The 18266-nt window shown below is 36.0% G+C and overlaps 1 long non-coding RNA gene across 1 annotated transcript; it reads left to right on the forward strand.

The window, feature by feature from the left end:
- Positions 1-3550: 3550 nt before the first annotated feature.
- LOC144425735 (uncharacterized) lies at positions 3551-12156 on the forward strand. The gene is made up of 6 exons (XR_013477611.1): positions 3551-3725; positions 4920-5041; positions 5798-5898; positions 7462-7583; positions 8329-8438; positions 9983-12156. It is a non-coding gene; the product is annotated as an uncharacterized LOC144425735 (long non-coding RNA).
- The last annotated feature ends 6110 nt before the right edge of the window (positions 12157-18266 follow it).

The raw sequence follows: 18266 nt of genomic DNA on the forward strand, positions 1-18266 counted from the left end.
TCCAGGAATGAAGATCTTGTCAACAACACGGTGGCATGTTTATTGGAAGTTACCATCGGATCTCAAAGCCACTTCAAATCTCGCCCTAGGGGGATGGGATAATGAAACATTGAATCTTCTTGCTGGAAAATTATTCGGTCCCGAAGCAAAAAGAATCGTTGGTGAGCTGAGACAGAAAGTACCATTTCTTATTTCGAACCCAATGTTCTTTTTCTACCTGGTACAAGTGCTGAAGGATTCCAAAGCAAGTGATATTGACACTTTAACAAATCTGATGGTTTCTGTTCTGAGATGCTTTTCGGAATCTCGTCACGGAAGAACTGTCAAAAGTGCACGAAAACTCATGAAGTTGGCTTTCCATGGAATGAAAGATAATTTATTTGTTTTCACAACAAGCTATATTGAGTCACTCAACCTGGATATGAAGGACGTGCGTGGTCTTGTTGAGATGGATGCTGACGCTCGATTTGTTGAATATGTTGCGGATGACGATGACATGATAATAAGATTCTCTCATCAGACTTTACATGAGATACTTGCTTCTCTGTATGCCTGCACTCTTGATTTGGATGAATTTAAAAGGTTTTTTGAAAATAGTTGTCAGAAGCCAGGGATGGAAGTTGTTATAAAACATATATTTGGAATTGTTCTCAACAAAGCAACTTCAGAAAAAGCAGCGAAATATATTTCTGTTAACTTAAACATCAAGTTCGAAGAATACCTGATGGGTTACTTGGAAAAATTATTGGAAGGAAAATTCATTTCAGATATAGAAGTTGTGAACTTATTACATGAATGTGGCCCTGATGTGATCAAGGAAGTTTGCTCACAAATAGAAGTAATGGATTTACGGATTTACAAGGCTGGAGAACAGCACACACTCTTGACAGTTGGAGAGAATATTGGTTCTCTCCGTACTTTGAATCTATTCAACTTGGATATACGTCCTGAAAATTATTCCTCTCTGCAACATGTTCTTGGTTCCGTGCAGAATATTCAAGTCAATTTCTTCAATCTTATCAATTGTGATCCTGATGCAGAGAAACTGCGAATCCTGTATGAAGCCATGACGAAGATAAATTTTAAGATTGAGTTTGAGATTGCAATAACAGAAAGTCCATCCCTGGAACCCCTTGGATATTATTATCTAATTGGGTTGGTTAATCATGGTGGTTCGAAATGGCTTAGCCTGAAAGGAGGCGACTTGAATACAGAGAAAATAAGTAAGATGAATGAGGCAGTCATTAATTATGGTATCAAGTTGGATTTATTGAATATTGATGAGAATCCGAACATGGATGCAGAAGCATTTCAACAACTGGAAGAGTTTCTGAAAAATACTGAGGTAAAGCGTCTGCATGCAGAATATTGCACTCCAACAAGTGAGCAGTTATCAGCTATTTGCACAAGTTTAGAAAATAAAAATGTCAAAGTATCTGAATTATTGCTTGCAAGATCAACTACAGAATCTCCAACGTATGATGAACTGTTGACTGTTTCTAGATTAGTTCAGAGGATGAAAAAGTTCAAATTCAGGTTTGAAAATTTAAATGCATCACAGATTGAAGATCTAGCTAAGAAAACCCATAAACTTTGCCCAAAAGTTGAGATAAAGCATGGATCATGGGGATGTTTTATTCGCAAAATAACAGATTAATCTTTTTCTGTTTATATTCTCAACATGAATACACACACCCTTGTACATCTCAAAAATATACAATCGTGTTTCTTTTTAGACAAATATCGGAACATACTATTGATAAGCGACAATTGTATGGGCCTACTTTGTTTTTGACTTCTTCTATTTGAATCCCTGAATTGATATTCATTCACTCTAAATTCTATTGTGAAATGTTAATTTAATGAATGTAAACTGTTCTATTCAATGCGTTATGGGTCTAATTAAAGCTCTTTATTATAATTGGAATTAAATTTAACAAAGATCTATATATCCTCAACTACTGTGTGTTTTTATATTCAAAATGTTCAACTATTTAAGGTAGCTCATGGTGTTGGGCTTAAGAATAATCCAAATTTAATAAATGAATTCTGAGGACAAATTGTTCTCTTATTGATATCTGAGGCTTCTCTTCCATATTCCCATGTCCTTATCAATGAGTACATTTTCCAAGCGTTTTCGCAACTTTTGGGAACTAATGTCATATAATCATGCATTCTCTGCATGCATCATTCATATATGCATCATTCATATATGATGCCTCATAACAATGTCCGACTCCTAGACGGTATGAGCAACACTGATATTTACACTGATTTAACCACTAAGCCATTTGCTTTAATAATAGTATTTCCAGGAATAAATTTGTATTTAATATTCTATATTTCAAGATACTTTTAGACTCTGTATTCATCTTAACATTTGCACAGCATTGCGTTTTTGTTAAAATTGTTGCAATTTTCCTATTATTTTGGTCATATATTTTTGCAAAGCATTTATATTGTTTCCTATATTTTGTTCTTGCTATTCACCTTGTTTTCTACTGTCCTGACATAAGTTGATGATACTATAGTTTCCCAAAAATTTGTTATTATTCAATTATGAACTGTGTCAAGTCAATCATGATTTATTGATGTCAACTGTAGTTTTATATAACTTTGCCAATATGGTAATAAAATTAGATTTTAGTGTTGTGAAGTTTTCATTAGTTAATTTTAGGAATTGTATGCAATGATTTCAAGTTTTAAATAATCAGAAAGTTATACTTTTTGTAAATACTTAAATTTCTCATTCCCAATGTGAAATGTCTTGAATATTTTGTATTTCAACATAAAACATCAAAGATATACTTTAAAACTTCTACTATTTTTCTCCAAAATTAAAATATTGAGACAATGTCTTCAGTAGGTTGCTTTTAATCTTGAAGAATGTATTTTGCTACGTAGTTTTCCTATTCTTGAATCAAACTTAAATAATTTCTACTTTGCAAGGTTTTCCAACAATACAAAAATGTCCCTTGACTTGCGATACTTCTTTGACAGCCACAGACCATTAAATGATCAATCTAATAATTCTATATTGTATCATTTTTTAGTTAATTGGAAATTTATTTTCAAATAAAAAAATTTTGGAATGCAGCGAAATTGGTTGACTCAGAATGTATAATATTCAGATCACATTAAAAACAGGGAATTTTCAACTTTATATAATTTTGGAGATTTGGAATTTGATTTTTCATTTACTTGAAATGCTGACTTGACATTTCTCCATCATGGCCCAGAGAAAATAAAGATGGTATTTATATTTTGCCTTGAATAGTTTTTGGTACTCCCGTAGGTGTGTACCAGGTTAGGGTTAGGCCATAATTTTTCTTATTTTAGTTCTATTAAGAGTTTGGGAGCTCTTTGTCTTAGCAAAGTGAATATACACCCTGCCCATAGGCTTTCGTTTCTTTACATGTATAGGCGAAAAAATTACTCCCATATTGGTACACACACTTCTGGAGCACCATTTGTTTTTACATTTCATCATATAATTTTGTTATCTTCAATCAGAAAATATAATCAATTATGTTTTTTTTAAATTAGGTTAAATTGCAGGTTTAAGTATGTAAAGTATATTTTCATATAAACACTGTGAAAGCTGCAAAAGTAATTTGAGATTTTTTGCTTCTCAAACTGTCAAAGGATTGTACTTATAACCTTAGATATACAAATGCTGATGATGCAAATGCTCATAGATTGAAATACGATTCAACTATTTCAAGGTAAAATATAAATTATATAATACGCTGATTACTTTTTTTATTTATGCCTTTTTTGAACAAGGCATATATAATCAACCGTTGATATTTGACTACATGTAAGGAATAAGAAGTTACTATTGTTTGGAAGAACAGAATGTTTCGTATTCAATTTATTATACCCTGGGTGAGGGCATGGGATTTGTTAGAACCGAAAATGTTTAATTTGCGATGCTAACAAGTTTAATTGTGGAGTAACCCGATGCAGACTCGCACCTTTCACTCGGATTTAATCCACCCTTCAGAGTTGAGATAAAACTTTCTCCGATCCATTTTATATTCTTATAATATCCAAGCTTATTCTTTGTATTGGGCATCAGATGTTATTTGCTAAAAATGAAAATATTATGTATTATTTCCATAGTCAAGAATTAATTAAATTTGAAATGTACAGTGAATATTCGATTCAGTCCAGTTATTTTTGAAGTCTCTGTATGTGACTTGGTGTAATACATTGCCAAACTTTTGATCTGGCTTTGTAACTTGGTCAATGTGACAAAATAAGCTACATCCCGTGCCACATATTAATGATATTCAGAGTATTTTCTGTTTGTTATTTGTCAAACCAGGTCATTTTCATTTATGTGGTAATTTTCGAGCCAGCTCTCTAAATATTTTAGCCTATTTTTAAGGCCATACAGCGTAAAGTGTAGCTAGTATTTATTGTTGACTACTGCCATTTATTTCTTACATTTGTACATTTCACAAACACTGATATTTTACAAGCCTCAATATATGGTTATGAATTATAAATAAAGCAAATTTTTTTATGAATTTTCCTCTTCTCATTACGTCTCGATACAGTGAATTTTTAATCAATTCATACTGAATCATCTTCAACCAAACTTTTGGCAAAAACTTTTGAAATATCTCACTGTACCCTTTGTCAAGCCTGCCTAGCCTATTTTAGAGATATTTGTGTGAAACATCCCATAAGTATACAATAAGTTTATAAGATACTTGAGATATGGAGATACTTTTCATAAATTTTAGATCGAATCGACACTATTTCTGTTTCATAATAAGTTGTGATAGTGTTCGACTGACCCAGTTCAAATGTAGCTTGTTATATAGCTTTCTTGCAGATTATCCCAATACATCTTGGTAGTTTTGTATCCATGCAAACTTCAATAAATAAAAATCATCTCTCATACACAGGAAACTTCAAGATGAATTCTACAACTGGTTTCCAATGTAAAATGTCTCGTTACTGCCTGAGAAGTTTCATCATGAACAATGGACAGGTCTCCTAGGTTGGACTTCGTACTGTCAAAAATAAGGTAAAGTTGAGTTATATTTTTCACATTCCAAGATTCAGTTTCCACTTTGAGACTCTGCTTACTTAGAGATGCTCTTTTATTATTTCCTGTTGAGTATATCCTTAATAAGCTATTCATTCCAAATTAACTTATTCCTTCCACTCTGAACAAGGCTTTGTATAAGCATTCACTGACATGTTAGGAGATTCTATATTTTAGAATGATTGAAATCTTTACGGTTTAGTGTTGTTGATTCAGTTTATTACACCCAGGATTGGGTGGTGGCTTGAGGTTTGAACCTGACTTTCTACGAAGTCAATATAATTAGGTCCAACACAATATTGTTCCCCAGAAGTATGCAACATTTTTTGTCCTCAAAATAATATTTCATGTTATTCTCTTGATGTAGCTGAGTCATGGTACAATCAAGTTAAACAGAAACCGAATTGCTTGAATACTGAGATTATTTCTAAGTTAATTGTTTCTACTCCCACTCTGTATGATTTGTACAGACAGCCAGTGATATATCAGGAGATGTTTTTTCTATTTCTACCAAACCACTCAAATGTTTATAGAATGTTTATTTTTCTCTGGCCACTGAAATGCTACTAAGCGTCTAAAAAGGCCTTCCATATTGGCATCTCCAAGTATAAGCATTGGATAAATTCTAATGAAACAAAAGTTTAATTTTTATCAGTCAAAACAGCCTGCGCGATTGCTTTTACAATGTCTTGTTTGGAGTGAATAATAAATATAACAATGCTTTTCCATCCACAGGATATTTGAAAATGTTGTCAATCAACAATTCCTGGACTAGAAAATCTCAAACCACAAGGAAGAAGTTTAATCATAATAGATTGCCCAGCCCAGTATAAGAGGTGAATTATTTTTCTATTTGTTTTATTTATTCCGAAGAGGAAGGGAAGTTGATAAGACAGTGTAACCTCACACCCAGCTAATTAAATTACAATGGCGCTGTCAAAGTCTTCCAAGAATTAATACTACTACTCTTTCTAGAACAGCCATCACTGATCATCAGTCATTGCTGCCGATATTTGAAGACATTTTCTCAATCCTCTTCCATCTCAAACTATATTCAAACTATTTTTTTTTTAAATTTCAACTCTGACTATGAGGAAATTTTGACTCTTCAAATTTCACGAATTTCTTAATATAACTGAAATACTACTTTCTCTCCAAAATTAGCCCAAAAATGCAGAGGCAACCCATTAAATCTCTTCTAAACCTTCAAAATTTCTTATTTTAGTTTAATATGAAAATCTGTGTGATTAGTACTAATCAAAGCACACAGACGCCCAAGGAATGCTAAATGGCATTTGGGCTTTTACGGCCGCATTGTTAAATTAGTCACTTTACTTGCAAAATAAATACTTTCAAGTTCTTATGCTGTGATGAAGCAATAAAATTTACTGAAGATTGAAATCTGTATTACTTATTTGTTGAAACCAAGAGACACAATAAATGTGGCCCAGTTCTGGGTCGCAAGCCATGGTATTACAAAATTAGTTACTTCCATATTTGTACTAGAGATGTACCAATACCACTTTTGTCGCCGATACCAATCCGCCAATATTCCAAAACGTCCGATAATACCAATAATACATAATTATTACCTCAAGTGTGCAGAGCAGACGCTTTAAAACAAATCGTTGAGTCTTATTAATAGTGCACAATATTTTGAATAAAAAAAAGTAATATATCACACACATATATATATTAAGAAGTAGATGTCTGGTATCCAAATGCGATAATTAATTCAGATGCATTGAGCACTGCGCTAGTAATCTCGGTCTTCCATCAGAAAACTAATAGAATTTGGCTACAGTTGGTGGTAAAATAAATAAATGTTTCGCCTACTTATCGTATGAAACTGATACATTGAGTTACGTGCGCAGGATTTTGGACCAATATAACGTCATATTTTATATCTTACTCATCGGAAATCCACTGATATTCGATTGATATATTTCTTCATAATTATCATGTAATATATATTAAAATTTGTAATATAAAAATTTGGCAGCAAAATTACTCGAATTGATTGAGCCAGTTTGGCTGATAAATGGCTAAAAACAGATCAGAATCCGATTCCCGTTTCTACTAGCGGGGTTGGGGACGTGCATGGCTCATAGTTCACGATCTATCCAAGCAAAAAATAATTTCAAGATTAGTATTCTAACCTATTTTTCAAAACATCCTGGATCATATTGAGAAGCTAAATATATCGGAAATATCGGTCTAAATGTAGCCGATACCAATACATTACCGATACCGAAAAATTGTCCGATATTGCCGATACCGATACATTGGTACATCTCTAATTTGTACACATACTTCTGAAGCGCCTTTTGCAGATTATGCTGAGTTGTTTCGTGCACCTATGCAAACTTCAATAAATAAAAATCATCTTTTATACTCAGGAAACTTCAGGATGAAATCTACAACTGGTTTCCAATGTAAAATGTCTCGTTACCGCCTGGGAAGTTTCATCATGAACGATGGACAGGTTTCCTAGGTTGGACTTCGTACTGTCAAAAATAAGGTAAAATTGAGTTGAGAATTTTCTGATTCCAGGATTCTGTTGCCACTTTGTATATTCGTTAAATAAGAAGCTTGAAATATTTTTGGCCCAGCATTGTCTACTGGATTTATTACACCATGGGTTAGCTGGCGGACTTGGGTTTAAATTTGAACCCGAGTCCAATTCTTTACCCACTATAAATCATGCCCACATGCAACAATTAATTCTACTATCGGACTCTAGCAGGCGTAATCAACAATGGCATGTCAATTGTTCTGACCCAAAATCTCAGTACAATGCTCCAACAATTAGCAACCACCAGGATTCAACCATTGAAACAACTGCGTTATCAGTGAAATGACCTCTGTTCTACAAAGTCATATTTCATGGTATTCTCATGATTTAGCTGAGTCATGGTACGCTCAAGTTAAACAGAAACTAGATTGCTATGGAAATGCTGGATTAACATTTTGAGATATTTTTTTGTGTTTGCTCTCTGCTGGAAATTATTGAGAAAAATGCTAGGATATCAAGTTAATGAAATTCATATATGTGCGTATTTTTAACTCTGCTCAAATATTTGGGCTCTGTATAGCAGCTACTGATACACTACTATGCTTTTGAAATGTCCTGACATATTAGCATACCATTGGGGAACTCTGATAAAACACAAGTTCAATCTTTAACAGGTAAAAACAGCTTGGGTGGTTGCTATTGTAATGTAATGCCTTGAGTGGAATTGAAATATCTTTTTTTCTACCCACAGGATATCTGAAGATGTTTTCAATCAGCAATTTCGTTCTTGAATTAGAAAATCTCAAACTACCAGGAAGAAGTCTCATCAGGATGGAATGCTGGATTGCCCAACATAAAGAGGTGGATGCTTTTGATATATACTTGACATAAGAGGTTGATGCTTTTGTTATTTGTTTTGGTATGGAAGTCCATGGGACCTTTTGTCTGATTACTTTCGAAGCCGGTTATGAAAATAGTTAACCAGGTAGTTCAATGTGCTGGTCAGAGTTCCGAGTATTATTTTTTGCATCTTTCAAAAAATCCTATGTCTACACATCCCTGCAAATTTATAAATATTTGTCAGTTTGCATCAAGACTAAAGCATTTTTCATTCGGTCTAAAGATTCAATTTCGGATCTCAGTTAAAATTTCAATCCTGACGTAAGTCGCAATGCCACTAGGTGTCGCCCCAGTGTCTGAAACACGATAAATTGCTCCTGGTTAATAGGGAGACGCCATCGATTAAATCCCAGCGTTTCGCTTGCCTTGTCCTCGTTCATTAACGGCGCTTCGCTATATCTTGCACCTTATGGTTAGCAATACGCCGCCATTCCTTACATTCCAGAGAATTGCTCACAAACAGCTGTTACTTATTTTCAACGTTTCCCTCGCCTTGCGCCCTGTGGATAGTGAAATGGCTTGAATAAATTCCATCGTTCGCTCGTTGGTTGAATTCGTCAAGACTAAAAACGAAATGCACTTCTAGCAAATGGACCTTTCCCCGACCCTTGACCCCAGAAAAATTATAATGAAAACTGAAGCTTATCGGGAGACAAAACGACAATTAAAATACTTTATTTACAACTAATTTTGGGGAACACAGTTAAAAACTGACTAATTTAATGCAGGAATGTCCAATTCGAATTTAAAATTCAAATATCGCAAACTTCAAATACTGTTTTTCTGTGTTTATAAGAATCCCTAATATAGCGCACATATTCTAGCGTCGTCGTCCATGTGTGGTTCGGCAATATATTACAGCCGACATGAGAGAATTTCTATAAGCGCCGCGCGGACTTGAAGAACTTACAAGACATCGAGGACGTTTTTGATTGAAAATATTTTCTTATCGTATATTTTAACTTAGTGGAGATGGTTTAGGGGTCCTCAACAAATCATGTCCTATAACTGAAATACTATATTTGCTTTGGCTCTAAAATAAGCCCAAAAATGAAAAGTCTCAATCCAACTCTAGAGCCCCAGTTTCTATATTACTTCTTCTACCGTGAAAATTTGCGCAAAGATACTCATAAGATCTAGTATTTCGTCGTTTGCACCAAAGGCAGCCACTGATATTTAACGATATGTGAATAGCTGATATTTTTGGAAGGATATGAATTTTCTCGTTTTCGGCATTGGCTACCCAATTTATGACACCCTGGCGAGGTGGGAGAAAATTTTGTGCCTGAGATGTGTAATCTTCGATTACCAAACTGTTTAACACCAAGCCATTAGAGAAAGGGGAATTTCCTACAAATCTTTCGCTGTTCTCCCTGGTGCCTCCATTACGGGGAGGCTTTCCTGTATGGATTTTTGTGTGATCCAGCTAGATGTCTGAAGTCATACGGCCCACTGACAAATAATGCTGTACTCGCCAGAACTATATACCGTACTTTTCATTACAGATTCCTTCATCCGCAGACAAGAAGACTAATCACTCAAGAACAGACATATTTGAAAGTGTGGAACTGTCCGAAGAATCATTGTCTGACACAGTGGTTCCCAAACTTTTTCAAAAAAATTCCATGACGGACCCCTTTCAATTTTTTTAATGATTCGCGGCCCTATGCGCTTAAATAAAACATTAAAAGATCACAACAAAATAAATAAATGCGTCGTACGGTATAGTGAAAATACTTCTCTTCACCCGTGTTTATCACAATAAACTAACATCACAATTTTAAAAGACATTTTGAAATTGATATTACAGAGCGAAAAACGTAAAAATATATGCATACCGTTACCGTGTGTCATAGACTAAATTTGACAGCTAAAAACTAAACGTAGTGCCTATCTGACTACTCAGTCAGTGCGAATTTAAAAAAGTTTGAAATGACATTTCACGGTGAAGGGTTGCGCAAAAAACCAAAGTTGGTTAACGCTACCTACCGTTCACTACAAAAGCGTAAAACAGCGTTTCGAAGCGGACTGGCATACTTTATAAACTACCTATACCAATAGACGTGCAAAGGCAGCGTCAGCTACACCTCGGCAGTTAGTTAACTTATAGTGGCAGCAACTGAACTTTCTCTGTGATGTCATAGATCCGCTGCTTTGTGACATCACAATGGGACAACGTGATCGAAACAAAAAGTGAACTATCAGTGATTGTGGAGCTCAAAAGGCATCAAGTTTTCAGATTTAAGCACTTCATTTTTGCATTATTTCACTATGAGGCATAAAACAGATTCCTTTCGCAGACCTTTCGAAAGTGCTTCGCGGACCCTAGTTTGGGGACCACTGGTCTAACACCTTGCAAACAAATTGCAGCCATTCTGTGAAAAAGTGATATGTTAGCATAGGATATTTATCCCGGGTCCGATTACTGATAAAGAAAAGTGTCTTTACACTTTTAAAATATCCGAAATAGTAAAATGATAATAATTTTTGCAAATATACATAATAATTCTTTTAATAAAATTTAAGTAATTCTTTACGATAAAAAAAGGTACAGAACAGTAAAAATGTAATAATTCTTAGAATCGTTGTTCAGATCAATTTTTTATCTTTTTCAAAAAATAAAGCCATTATTTTGGTAAAAACTATGCAAAAAATTATATCCACAAATTTTGTTTTTGAGATTGAAGGGGTGATGTATTTTTTCATATTTAGACAAGTTCTTTTTAACGTTTCAAACCGTTAATCTTTCGGATAATATTTTAACCTGATTAAGGAATCAAACCAATATCAGTTTTATAAAATGTCCAGCAAGTTTCATTCTGGAACAAGCCTTTACAAATCTATAAAAAAGTTAGTACATAATAATAGTTACTGTGTATTTCAATACTTTTCACCACTCATTGTTAATAGTGGGCGCTCCAGAAGTGTGCGTACCAATATGAAGGTAGTAACTAACTTTGTTTGCCTACTTTACGCCAAGTTGTAAACCTATTGACAGGGGGTATATTTACTTGGCTGTCACAAACAATCCCCTCGTAATAGAACTAAAATAAGGAAAATCGGAATAAAATTATGGACTAACCCTAACCTGGTACACATACTACACGAGAACCTAATAGTGAAATATTAGTCTGAAACAAGGTCATTGCCCGATTTCATTACCTTTATGACATTTTTGTGCAACGATTCATGCGAAAAAGTTGATGTATTTCCCACACTCACTCAAGGGTACTCCCATAGTACGTGTACCAGATTACGGTTAGACAAATTTAGTGAATATACCCCCTTCCCAAATTTCTCAGTCCCTTCACACAACTTAATGTAAAGTAGGCAAACAAAATTAGTTATCTACATATTAGTACACATACTTTTTGAGGGCCCGCTAAAGTGTTGTTTGTCTTTTTTTTTATTTCTTTTAGTTAGTTGGAAATTCTGCTATTTGGATTCATGGATTGTGTTAATGCGATTGTGCAATCTTATAAAATATAAATATTTGGCATCATAATCATAATTGTGTGCTTTATTGACCGTTGGAGGAGTTCACTCCGCGAGAGTACATCCCTTACATCTGTAGTTCGAAACAGATAGGTTTAATCTGGTCCGCCTGATGCTGCCTCAACTAAGCAAAGCCAAATTTTGAGATTACGATTAAATTTAGTTTTGGCACGAGGATTATTGTATTCCACGTTTTCATTTGCACCACTGAATATACCGTATTTGCTCGTTTTGTAGCCCGGGCCCATATTTTTATCAACTAACTCACTAACCGGGCCCTTATTCAAGCACGGGCGCTTGTTATTTTCGATCATGTTAATTCCAGTTCTCAAGTATGATTTAAACTAGAATAACGAAAATTTTGACTTCTTCTACGCACCGCAGGTACAAATCATCAAAAGAAGAAACGTTTTGCGACGCCCTATCAATATTGAAACGACGCACTAGTTTGAGAACTATGTTGTGGTACGTAATAAATGCTATCTGTTATGTACCTGGATGCCCAAGGCGTGAGTGTTATCTATTCAACAGCGTTGTGACAAAAGCACTTCTTATCTCCTATTGTTCTCTACCAATGAAAAGTCAGCTTTTACATCGGGCGGGTATTCAAGCACCGGCCCTTATTTATTTATTTTTATGTTCTGTTCACACGGGCCCTTAATCAAGATCGGATGGTAAAACGAGCATATACAGTTATAGTTCACAGAATGTAGGCTACTTTGTTACGTCACACTTACATGGCCGGCCAGTCCAGGTGAGAAAATTTTTTTGGCCCCTGGTACAAAAGCCTTGACCACCCCTGGCATAACCCTTACATTCACCTCAGAAGGCATTGGTGATTACTTGACTGCCAAGCAAGTAGTTTACTTCTGCATACTTGGAAACAAAGGAGTTGTAACCAAAGGGGCGATCCGAGTAGCTGAATATACCACTTCTGGAATTAGTAGAATAGCCATTGCAACACACTTTTTGGACACGTAGTGGACATAACGATCGTTTCAATATTATGTTGTTGTTCTTGTTCTTTGACACGTTTTTAAAAAGTCGCTTTTCTCTTCGAATACTGGACCAATTGCTTTGAAATTTTCAGTGGTTAAAGATAAAAATTTTCTCCAGAAGGCTATTACTTTTTTATTTCCCTATGACGTCATCAAAATTATGTGACTCTACGTGTCCATATATTTGAGCATAGCTCTCTTGTTTTCTAATAGTTTCGCCACGGATGACAAAACACTAAACTTTATAGGAGGATTTATGGAAGAGATCACCCGCACTTTATCCAAAAGTTATGACTATCTGCATGAACATTTTGTTCATGATCCACAAAAAAAGGAAATGAGAGAAACATGTTGTTCATTTAAAGTTTTAAAGCTAAGCGTTTTTCAGCTTAACTAGAAGTGAAATAAAAAATTATAAGAAGATTTGGATGAATTTTGATTAAACAGGTTCTACAAACTGTTATGATGATCTTCCAAATCACAATTAATTGCAAGAAAAACGGTCTAGCATTGCAATGATAAAGATGAAATGAAGGATAAATTGAAACAACATCGTGGTACAATAAATGGAAACAGGATTGCAGAGAAGATACTAAAACCTGAAATGAAGCAATTTAAACACTGAATACATGAACGTTCTCCCGACATTAAATTCGCTGTTTTCGTCCAACCCCCCAACGCCCCGGTTGTTTTTTCGGTATAATAAAAAATATTCGAAAAATACCTCAATATCGGTTGCACAGACTGTCTACACTAGCCATATTCTCCCGACATGGTTCATTTTTCGCTCGCAAAGCCTTCGCCGAACGTCGACGGGGCGACGCCGATTTTGCCCCGGTTGCTCATTGTGTATCGTATTCTCTCTTTTTTCTTCCACTCGCCGCGTGTGTCTCGTTTGTTTTCTGTTTCTTTTACTAAATCATCGGGGCTAGCCCCGAAATTATGACGACACAATGCCGACGTTTCTTACAACAACGTGTTGACATATTCACGCATTCCTTCTCGTTCGTTGGTTGCTTGAAGAGTTGATAGTTTCCTCGCCTTCGTTTTTGTCGCTTGTTTCGCTATTTGAATCAGTTAGAGACCTTTAGTCCATTTGCTTTCGATTTTCCACATTCCTTTTGAGCTCCTCACTTCTTTCCGGCTTCGCATTTCTTAGCCTCAGACCTCATAATGAATAAGGTTGATGCACTACTTCGCACTCCGTTTTCGCAGTTGCCGCTGGAACAAAAATTAGAGGTACAACGTCTTGGGCCTTATCCACCAAAAAATTGTTCACTGGAACAATCCCATGACGGAGGAAAGCGTCGGCGTACATTCTGCGCAGAAACTTGGTATAAAATACACGAAGGGTTGTGTTACAGCGAGGACAAAAATGCACTTTTTTGTTTTTATTGCCTACTTTTTGCTACCGCCCGTGACTCACGTTGGTGTAAATTTGGTTTTAGAGATCTTAAACAGCTTTCCGAGCGTGCCAGGGATCATCAATCTTCTATGGAGCATCTGGACAATGCAGTAAAATACCGAACATTCGGAAATGTTAATATTGCAGCACAGTTGGATGAAGGACGCGCGGTTTCTATTCGTCGGCACAACCAAAACGTCGAGAAAAACCGCCATGATTTCGGTCGATTGATAGATGTTTTGAAGTTCATTGGTTGTCACGAGCTGTCCCTCCGTGGGCACGATGAACGGGCTGGCGCTTCTAATAGAGGGGTATTTCTGGATATGGTGGAATACACCGCATCCCTAGATACAGTATTGAGAGATCATCTTGATGCCGCAACTGTTTCGAAAGGGACATCTAAGGATATCCAAAATGATTTGCTCGACTCAATGTATAAAATTTATTTACAACATTTGGCTCTGGAAATTGAGAATTGCCAGTTCCTTTCGATTCAGTCTGACGAGACAACTGACATCACGTGCGTTTCCCAACTGGCTGTGATTTTTCGGTTTGTGAAAGATGGTAAACCTACCGAGAGATTTCACAGCTTTGTACCAATCGTTGATCGCACGGCTTGCGGGATATCGGCTGTACTGAAAGAAATGTTACAGCCTTACAACGCAAAGTCAAAATTGATAGCTCAAACTTATGACGGCGCGGCAGTCATGAGTGGGTCGAAACGTGGTGTTCAAGTTTATATAAAAGAAGATTTTCCTCATGCGCATTTTTTACATTGTTATGCACACCAATTTAACCTCGTTATTAAAAATATGTGTTCTGATACCCCTCTCGTCCGTATATTTTTTGCAAATGTTTCGGGGTTTTCTTCATTTTTTTCCGTTTCGCCGAAGCGCTCTGACCTCCTTCGCCAGATATGTAGCCGCCGTCTCCCAGCTTGTGCACCAACACGTTGGAACTTCCAATCACGCGTGGTGCAGGGCGTGTCCGAAATTAGGTCTGAGCCATTGTATCTCGTATGTATCTCGCTGTATCTCGTATCCGGGAAACAATAAAATACGACGACACATGGAGTGCTTCTTTACGCCGCGGGCAAACAACGCAGCGTTTGATTTTGTCTGCAAAGGAATGCTGTGACATTCTGGTGAATCAAATAGGCGATCGTCTGCGCACTGAACACCTTGCCGCGTTCTCTTTGATGAACCCCAAAAAATTTTCAAAATTTGAACGTCAATTTCCCATCCATTTGTTGGCTACTGTTTCCAAATTTTACCCCATGATAAACGTGGGTAAATTGGAAAATGAATTGCGATGTATATACAACAATCAAACTTTTTTGAACATCACATCAACTTGCGCGCTCTATGGGTTCCTCATAGATAACACTCTAGTAACTACCTTTGCGGCGTCTGCAAAATTTCTGGACACCATTTTGACGACGCATTTCTTCCGCCGTCGCAGAGCGAACATTTAGCACGCTGAAGCGTATTAAAACGTATCTCAGAAACACAATGAAGCAAGATAGATTAAATTCCTTGGCTGTTTTATCCATTCACAGAGACTTTATTTCTGGGATGCATGACTTTAATCAGCGCGTTATTGAACATTTTGCTTCCAAGAAATCGCGGCGTGTTGCATATATGTTCAAGCAGTAGAAGTCTAGCAGCATATATATCTATGAGTGAGCGACGCATGTCCTTATCTTTGCATAATCTCTCCTTTCTTCATAGTAACGTTTTAAACCTTATTTTAGGTTTTGTCTGCTTTCCCGAAGTTTCTGTTAATATGTCATTGTATTTAGCTGGGTAAATATTGCCTTTCCTTTTAAAAGAGGTTTCAAAATAAACTATGTCTATATTTATTAATCCCTTGACTTGGACCGGTTTTAAAGACACTTTCTTATCGTTAAAAATTGTCGCTTTTGCCGATTGGTTGTTACCGATGGAATGGTTTTTATACTCATAAAATGATGGGAGAACTCACAGCGCTCATCCTGTCCCCGTAGATGGGGGTGACTTCGTCCCGCAGTAGCTTGCCCCGGTTGTCAAAATGACCACGCGCCGCCACTGCTTTTTTGAGCCAAGATTAGAATCGTCTTATGAGTATAAGTCTTGCTATTGTGAAGTATGTAAATGTGAAAAACACTTTCCACATTTTTGATTTCATTGGGAAATATTTTTTACATCGTTTGCATATACTGTACGAGGTTTCTATTCAGTATAAGTTTGCTCAATAATGTTCATGAAATGTAGCTTTTACGTCACACTTACATGACCCGCCAGTCCAGATGGGCAAAATTTTTGGCCCAAGGTCAAAAAACCTTGCCCACCCCTGGGTTACAACCATGAGGTTTTCCTCTGATATGAATGAGATTGCTCTTGCGATTGCAAATCATGTAAATATTAACAAACATGTTACTTTTCTCAAGTATAGATTAGCAGGATGATTGTGACAAACCCTTGTTTACAATGTACGTTTTTTTTTCTGTATGAGTTGACTTATGCACTTTTAGATTGGATGATCAATTATATAAAGTTATAAAAAAAAAAAACTTCACCAGAAATATTTCATGCTGCTTACAAGTTCAAGTTAATAAATCCCTCCTCAATGTTATCGTATTATGGTGTCAATAGATACGCCAATCACTCATTTTCACCTCTGCCATGGACATGCACAAAATGCAGTTCAAAAATCAAGAATTTCACATATTCATCCAAGGGGAAAGACAATACAGCAATAAGGTCTGTCTCTTAATCATAAGGCGAACCAGTGCCTCTTGTCTTGTTACCGGTAGTGAAACCATTCGAATTTATCCCGTTTCACATTGTGGTAACAATAGTCAGTTATTTATTTCATGGATCCATGTGACTTGATGGTTCGAACCTGCAAATCCACACACAGACACAGGGTACCGAATTTAAAATTTTATTTTTACAAATGTAATTCATTGTATTCATGTTAAAAACGTTGACTTTCTTAATTCTTGCCGTAACAATGGCTGATCAGCCACAACCAGTTATCACCAATTTATTTCTTCACCAGGCTGGAAGTACGAACGATACATACACAAAGTGAAGAAAATATGAAAAAATTGCATTTCAGGGTGAAACAAGACGCCGAAAACCATTATGTTAATTTTAGAAGCCGTTCGAGCATTTTTCCAAATAGAGGAATTTAATTTGACGAACTTGTTGAGCAAGATCCATTACACACACATAGAGGGAATAATCAAATTCGGCAGCTCACAGGATACTCCACAATGTACAGAAACCCATATAGAAGTATCCCATCGTCTTTTGGACGCCAATTAGACTGATGGATCGTTCTGATATTATACTGTTGTTGAGAAAAATAAATCTGTGAGCTCTATGGGATTAATTTTGCGAAGTTTTGAGCATTCGGTACTAAACATAAATTGCGAAAACGGAAATCGGCTTGTTGTAGTTGACGATGGGTCGCGAAAGACTCAATGCGTCATCTAGTCAGCGACATCATGCTGTTGAATTTATGCAGAAAATAGATCATAAGAACAACCCAATATTATGTTAACACATGTACTTAATTAAACACAATCATACGAAGAAAGAATAACAAAAAATCGGAACTCTTTCCTCAAATCAATGACAGTTGCAAAAATTGAAGTTTTATTGACAGTACTACCGTATATTTACATCAACTATCGTTTTTTTTTTGTTTGATTCCTGATTCGAAAAGCAGAAGAAATACACAAAGAAGCCGATACACCTATTTTGAATATGGACCTTTCCCCGACATCAAAACATCCGTATTCTCAACCAATCACAAGCGAGCAGATGTAAACAAACATTCTCCGCTGAAAAGTCGCTCAGACAACTTTGGACGCGTTCCACACAGGTTGCTGGCGGTTTAGGC

The sequence above is a fragment of the Styela clava genome, chromosome 8, assembly GCF_964204865.1.
Source record: "Styela clava chromosome 8, kaStyClav1.hap1.2, whole genome shotgun sequence".
In the NCBI taxonomy this organism is placed as follows: Eukaryota; Metazoa; Chordata; class Ascidiacea; order Stolidobranchia; family Styelidae; genus Styela; species Styela clava.